General features: G+C 32.8%; 1 long non-coding RNA gene across 1 annotated transcript; it reads left to right on the top strand.

Moving 5' to 3' along the window:
- The first annotated feature begins 3412 nt into the window (after positions 1–3412).
- On the top strand, positions 3413–4454 carry LOC145323243 (uncharacterized). Its single transcript, XR_013880890.1, has 3 exons — positions 3413–3544; positions 3748–3852; positions 4378–4454. It is a non-coding gene; the product is annotated as an uncharacterized LOC145323243 (long non-coding RNA).
- The last annotated feature ends 3789 nt before the right edge of the window (positions 4455–8243 follow it).

The raw sequence follows: 8243 nt of genomic DNA, 5'->3' as shown, positions 1-8243 counted from the left end.
TAAAGTATATATTGCCAATTTAGATGTGTAATATCAATTGTAAGTGTCGGGGAAATGTTTAGGCCTATGAACAGGTGCAAACCATACCAAAAAACAGTTGAAACTTACCGACATGAGGCTTATATTAAAGGGTTGTTTGTTAAAAATACTTTATATTTCTGAACCAAATTTATCTGGTGCAACCCATTTTCCAGCAAACATTGGGGACTTACAGAGAAACTTCTTGCAATCAAAATGTTGTTTATTAAGAATACTTTATGCTTTGCTGGACCTATTCCAGTGAACATTGAGACTTGCAGACAAAGGTCTTACAATCAAAAGGTAGTTTCTTAAGAATCAATGGGCTGTTTATTACACTTGATCCAAAGTTTAATAATAACGTTTTCTTATTCGTTGTTCTTTTAACTTTGGGGACTTTGAGTGAATTTGATTGGTTGGTTTACAAAGTTGAGTGTTCAAATGTTTCAACCAATAAGTTACACTGAACAACGGTTAATTTTGTGTATCATCATTTGGGATGTACACCAATTTATTTATTGATCCCTGTTAATTTTACGCTTATGTGTTTTTCTGTGTGTACAGACACAATGAGTTGGCCAGCCTGCCAGAGAACAGTTTCCGTGACACTCCCAGTTTGGAACAACTTAGCCTCGCTTATAATCAGGAATAATATCTTATTTTGGATTGGACAGTATAATAGCCATTCGAGAATTAATAATAAATATATTAGATTAAAACACTAGAGGGAGAAAGGGTTAAATAAATGTATCTCCCCATCGCAGCCGCCTTATGCAACCTTTCTATTGAGTCATTGAAAATAAACCAATGTTGTCGCTTACATTAACACAGCCAAGTAGCAGAAAATAATTTAGACGCAGACGAAAGAGATCTTTGAAAAAGAAAGGGAGGTAGTTGTCTGTATATACATCTATACTATAGATTTGTTCTAAATATGTCAATAAGTGTTGCAAATAAAAGCTAGACAAATAAATCTATAACTGGTATAAGGACTTTTGTATGGGTTTGTATTTTTCAAAGTTCAATAAAAATCGTCGGAAAAGGTGTATTCTGGAGGATGATATTTGCAAACATACATAAAAAAACTAACAAGTTTATTTTTAAGTAGGCATTTTATTTACTTTCAGACTTTTAAATTAGATAAGATTAGAGGGGGATAATAGATATATTTACTTAATAAGAAACTTATAAAATTCAGATTCAAAACTTGCAACGAGGCGCCATCTACAGACTTCCAAGGTAAACTATTTTTTTTCCTTTAGGTTTAGTTTCAGTACAAAGCAAATAATATTTGCGTTCAGTATGTAATAGAAAGTAATTCTTAATAATATTCCAAAAATAATTTTTGAAAACTTCTGTAATTTAATTTTGTAGTAGCGAAACTAAAAATTCAAATGTACGACTGTATTTAAAGTAGATGGCTAAATTTTTTTAAAGATTCTTATGACGAATGGGATTACAGTGTACATTTTACCATTACCTCGTAAGGGATTCTCCTTCGATTTTAAGTGATCATCTAGAGAATCCAGAGCATCATCCACGTGTAATGGTATGCGATACTCTAACACCCAAGGATATTAGGTTAAGTAACATCCATCAGACAACCAACCCTTTGATTGCACGACCTTTGTCTGAGAAGTCCTAACTGTGCATGGTAGTGAGTTGCGCCTGTCAATGGGCCAAGGCATTCCCCCTACTCTTACTATCTATGTCGCGCATCTGACATAGCAGCAGTAGGAACCATTTTTAACGTCTCTAGTTATGACGCGGTGTCGGCCCGAGATTCGAACCTATCGCCTCCCCGGCGATGAGGGGACGCGCTACGTGTTGAGCCACAATCGCGGATTAATACAGTGTGCAACTCATTTGCTTTGTCGGTCTGTCGGTAATGTAACAAAGGACATCTCTAGAATAATAATAGATGGATTGAATTTTGTGGAATAATATTGCTGACGTTAACTGTCTATTGTTTTGTTAGCTTCGCTACTTATGGATGTTGTCATACTTGTTTTATTTCTATAGCTTAAATTCTTTGTAGACCATCCAAATAATTAATTTTAATATATTTTTAGGCTAAGCCATGTGGATTTGAGTGATAACAGGAATTTAGTTTATTTGAAAAAAATAAAGTTGTAAAAAAAAAGATATGATAACAAGGACAACAAAGTATATAAGATGCACAGCAATGGCAAACTAACAACTTTATTGATGAAAAGCAGCACAGAAAAATATGTGAATGACGAAAATATACCCTAGACATCTCATGCAACCTTTTTATTTTACCAAATATGTCCCAATTTGGTATTAATAATCCTTATAATAAAGTAACAGGATGTCTGTTTGTCTGTGTGTTTTTTACCAAAGGATTTCGCTAACCGCTAAACAGATCGGGGTTTTCTTAACAGGGTAGCTTCTCATAGGTCCCTAGAAGGTTTATAACTATTTTGAGGGAGGGTACCACTACCCTCCCCAGAGAAATTGACAAAAAAATTTAATAAAAACGCCACCCTGCGGACACATTTGAAATTAGCTAAAAACATAACTAACACCATCTATCGGCAAAAATTTTTTTTTTGTAAATAGCTGATTTTAAAATAGATTGAAAAGAAACAATTTTACGTGTCCCTAGAGGCCTCTAGGGGCGTGGCCGCTAGTATTGTATATTGTTGAGAAAATGATCAATGCCTAAACTAATTTGTTGTACAGAATTGAAAACTTCCACAGTGACGTTTTCCTAGAATCTGGAAGTGTTGTTCATCTAAATCTGGAAAATAATAAAATCAGGAATGCAATTGTGAATAATTAAATCCTCCAAAAAGATTTGTAAAAATCCTTTAAATTTAATTTCATTTTTAACCATTTATTCTCGGCGGTTAGCAAGATCCTTCGGTACAAACAGACAGAGACAATGATAGAGAGACATCCTATTACTTTTTTATAAGGATTGCTACCCTACAAAATACACCTTATTAATATAAATTTATCATAATTGCATTTTTTAGCCGGATAACTGATGTAAGTTTCATGATCGACTCTCTACCTTTACTTAGAGAACTAAACCTTGCCAGGGATAATTATGGATTAAATCATTTTTATATATTTGCATAAAAAAATCTTCCGATTTAAAATGGGAAAATCCTTAAGCATTTTTTTCTTTAACTTTGTATTTCTATATAAAATCCATTCGACCAAAACAAAACATTTAATATGTAAAATAGTTGTATTTTTGGGGTATACCTAAAATCTAAATGACAAGTATTCTCTTACTGTTAATTGTACCACCTTATAAGATTCAATAAATTCTTAAAGTTGTTAAGAAGTGTTTATAAAACTTGCGAAAAGTATAATTTGTAGTTCAATGTACTCGACCTCCCCCCCCCCTCTTTTTATCTAATTTAATGATAAAATCCATAATTAACAATACCCTAGAAACTTGATAGAAAATGTCCCATTTGGAGCCCTGCGGGGCTATACTAAACTTGAAAGCCTTGATCTTCATAGAAATCAAATTGGAGACCTTTCAGAGGTGATTATTTTTTGAAACACCATCCATATCTGTATTTGCAGGTGTCTCAATCATATCTTTCTTAACTATTTTAAATACTCTTTTTTTTAAAGCGAAGCTTTTCTTTCAGTCATTCTTTCTCCCTCTTGTTGTTCTATTTTAAAAATGCCATACATGCTTGTACTTTTTATATTTAAAACTTTTATTATTGAAGTATTTTTTAGGATTCTTTTACTGATCTACCATCGTTGCGAATTTTGAACTTAAGTGGTAACAAATTAACCCAAGGAGTAACTTCAGCAAGAGTTTTTAACCTGCCAAGACTTCAGGTAGATACGGGTTTCTAGTAGTAATGTAAAACCACCATGGAAGACTTAACTCACTAAAATTCCAATGAAAAAACAAGGATGACAACATCCATAAAAGCGAAGCTCTGAAACGGTAGGACAAACGAACATTAACACTTCAGAACTAAATAATCAGAATATAAATGATAAAAGTCGAGCGAAAATTGTAAGTAAATCTGCAGAAAAACTGCTTAAATACAGGATATTGTTGTAGGACATACTTACATTTTTAGGACTTGATTATAGAGATTCTTAGCTTATAACAATGTACTTTGTTTTCCTAGAAATCAGTGTTCCAAAAATCAGACCAATCGGATGATTTTATCACACAAAATTTTGATTTTAAAAAAGCTAAAAAGCAACATGTTTAAAATGTACGTACGGACTTTCTGGTAACGATCATAGAGTTGTTTCGCTTTCCAAGATAATGTGGTGTACAAACCAAGCAATAATGAATCTATTCAATCTCACAAGGCACTCTCACAATTATATTGATTATTTTTTTAGGAATTAAATTTGGGAGAAAACAAGCTTGTAAGATTGGACTCTGGTTTCTTCAAATCTTTACTATCACTCAGGAACTTTTCATAATCAAATTAAAGAGTAGCTGCACTATCAAATTCATATATAAAAGTAACTGGATGTTTGTCTGGCTGTGTGAGTAGTGAAGGATCTAGCTTATTGATAAACTGATATTATTCTTCTTTACAGGGCAGCTTCTCATAGGTCCTTGGAAGGTTTACAACTATTTTAGGGGAGGGTACTATACTATCATGAAAAAAAGCCCATATAAAAAATCCCTCCCCGAATTTCTTTTTTAATTTTTATAAAACTAAAATAAAAAGGAGGGGGAAGTATGGTCGCCTCTTCCATCCAAAAAAAAATCCCCCCCCAAAAAAAATTTTTTTTTGTTAATTTTTTTTAAAAATCTAAAATAATTATCAAATTTAACTCCCACACTCCTTCCTCCCACCCTCCTCAAGTGCCCCTAGAGGCCTCTAGGGGGCGTAGACGCTAGTCAAATTATAAAGTAGAAGCGCTAGTTCATCCCTATATAAATGAAAGGATGCCAGTGCGTGTATAAAAGTTAATGATCTCACTAAACACTAAATCGATATGCTTCTCCTTTACAGTGAAGCTTTGCCTAGGTATCGGAAAGGTTATAGTAAAAATATAATGTCAACCCACTTGATAATGTTATCATCTTGTTATTTTGCTAGACAGCCACTCAAAACCGACCTTCACCACTTTAACTTTGAAATGCAGATGTTTTTAATGATTCTATCTTTTATTTTCAGAGCACCTATCCCGGATTTTAATCAATTAATTTCATTAAAATGTTGTGCTTTATCAAATGAGCAAATTAACTTTTCAGTCCTATCAGTGGATTTATTTTTACTTGGATCCTACAAGTATGATTTATTTTAATAAAGTGAAACTTGTAGCTTACTAAAATAAAGAACTCCCTACACCCATCCAGCTATCCCCTTTACACACATCCCCTACCTTATTACTGGATGAACGAACTGACCAATAAGTAATGTCCATGTTAGCAACGACAATTTTTTTCCTTGTCATAATATCCACGTAAATGTTCGTCCGTCTCAATCTTTGACTTGTGGATTGAATGGCTCTCCGATAGATTGTGGCTTCTTATAGGTCTGGGGAAGGTTTTTAACTATTTTGGGAGTCAGTTTTTCCACCATTCTAAAAGAAAGCCCCATAAAAAATACCTTTCTCCCCCAGCCGCTCGTTTATTAAAATAAATACTAAACAAGGATGACAACACCCATAAAAGGGAACTGAATAAACAGAATATAAAAGTATACGAGTCGAAGCAAAATTGTAAGTAAATTTGTTGAAAAACTGCTTATTACAGGATAATGTTTATGGACATACTTACATTTTTAGGACTTGATTATAGAGTTGCTTCGCTTATAATATTTTTCTTTGTTGTCCCAGGAATCAATATACCAAAAATCAGATCAACGGATAATTAGATCACATAAAAATTTGTTTTAAAAAAAAGTAGAAAAATCAACATGTTTAAAATGGACGTACGGACATTCTTGTAATGATTATAGAGTTGCTACGCTTTCTAAATCGTACCTAACTACTACAGGGATCATCATGCAAAGTTTGAAATGCATAGGACAATTCCAACATGCCTAAATTAACGAATAAAATCTATCTATCTCGGACGGACGGACGTACGGACGGACCGACCCTAATTATAGAAAAGCTTCGCTTTTAATAAAATGTTCAAACCCCCTGACAAATCCCTAAAATCGATCAGGAATCCAAAGGGATACGACAATAGACGATAAATGACTTTACATCCCCAATGATGTATTACCCTATCTGTAGATTAATATTAGTGGTTAAAAAGTTTCAACACTTAAATTAATTAACCAACCAATTAAAATTTACTAAAGTTCCAAAGTTGTCGAGGTGACGAATAAAAAAACGTTATTATAAAACTTTGGGGACATGTGATATTTGCAGAATCATTATCATAAAACTGAACAGTATTGTTGGAAATCTTTAAATTTTAGTAGTTTGGTATAACTTTGTTGGTAATTCAATATAATTCATTAATGGCGGTAAGGACTTATGGATAGGACAATGGGCGCTAAATAAATTACAGTACACCTTAAATTCTTATGTTTGGAAATCACCCTTTTTTCGTTCCAATTGAATGCATTACAGAGTTTAAAAAGTACATTATTAAAATACAAATACAAATCAATGTTTCTTTTTAAAGTGCCAAACAAGCAATAAAGATTCAACCCCCCCTACCTCTTTTTTAAATCAGATTGAAAATAAGAGGAGGGTAGTTTTTTACCTATGTCTAAACCCTTCGAGGGGATCTTAACCGTGTGATGCCTATACCTGCAGTGATTCCCTGTACTCAATATAACCTAACCTTACCTGGCCTAAGGTAATAAAAAACACACATAGTTCTGTGCTCGACCAAGCACTTTGAGGGAAACCATTATATATTTTCTTAGATTATTATTTAAAATTGAATTATCTTTCTCCAATATTCAAAACAAATTTCAACTTTAATTAAAAACAAGAATCAATTATTCCAATGTATAGTATCATTAAGAAAATAAATAAAATATGATAAAATTGGCGGTCTCCCTTAAAGGGCCTAGAAACTCTAACCCTCTTATTTCAAAATAGATAGAAAATAAGGGGGAAGGGGGTAATTTTACTTTTGTTTGTTTATAACTGGAGGAAAAGTTAGGTTGGGTTGTCTTGGCTACATGGTTAGGAAACCATAGTTATAGGTCCCGTAGAGATGGGCAAAGGAAAAATATTCCCTTCCTATAATTTATTTTAAAAAGGGGGAGGGTTTAAATACATTATCGACACTTTAAGTGGAAACACCCAAAAGTTGTTAAGTATGAAAAGGCCCAAGGCTAATTTAGTAAATGTACTTTTCTCAACTTGTTTGCATTACTTTTTTAAAACAATCTTCGAGTGTCTGACGTTTGATTGTCTGAGCATAGGACATACGAACATTACCTAATTATATAAATATTCTAATGTTCTCTATGAACCTAATATTTCTATTGTATTATTTAACCTTTATGTGCATTTTATGTGCACTGCGAAATAAACGCGCATAATTGAGTAATTACTATTTTGTAAATAAAAATTTGTGCGAGCATAATATATACGTTCCAACGTTTTGCTATTAGCAGCCTTTAATCGTTTTCAGGAATATTTACCGTGAACTGCAATAGATTCAAAAGTTTTAAAATATGCCATCTTCGTTTAGCTTTCATAACCAAAAAACTTCACTTTGACACCATGCCTCAGTTATTTCAAGATTTTTTTGAAGTTACAATTGATTTGTTCTTTAAAATTATAAATATGTAAACTATTCTCTTTCTTAACTAGGGGGTACATTAAGTTATCGTCCATTGCCCCATCCCCTAAGATCCCTAAAAGGTAACTAAATACTCAGTGGAGCACATACATCCTGTTATATAAAGTAGTAAGGTATTTTGTTTGTAGCTTAAGATATCTATAAATACTGAACTAATTGAGTTCCTTATGTTAGGGAAGCTTTAGGATGGGATGGTTTTAGGCTTTTCTATTTTGAGATTCAAGTCTTTGTGGCGTTTAAGATATTCAAGTACAGAGCCCCTAGATACTAGCGGCACATCCACTAATATACACAAATAGAAAAAAGCTTAAGCTTAAGTTCTTAAGTTATGTATTTTTCACTATCTTAAACTCCGTTTAAGAGGGGTGTGAAAATTTGGAAAAATTCTAAAAAGTTGTGGAATACCCTAATGTGGCATGCTGAATATTTTATATACCATACTAGTGGACAATGATAAGCATTCTCAAAGACA

Source organism: Acartia tonsa, chromosome 6 (assembly GCF_053477335.1).
Source record: "Acartia tonsa isolate MP-2025a chromosome 6, ASM5347733v1, whole genome shotgun sequence".
Lineage (NCBI taxonomy): Eukaryota > Metazoa > Arthropoda > Copepoda > Calanoida > Acartiidae > Acartia > Acartia tonsa.
Note: the sequence above shows the minus strand (reverse complement) of the source record. Positions and strands in the feature narration are given on the sequence as shown.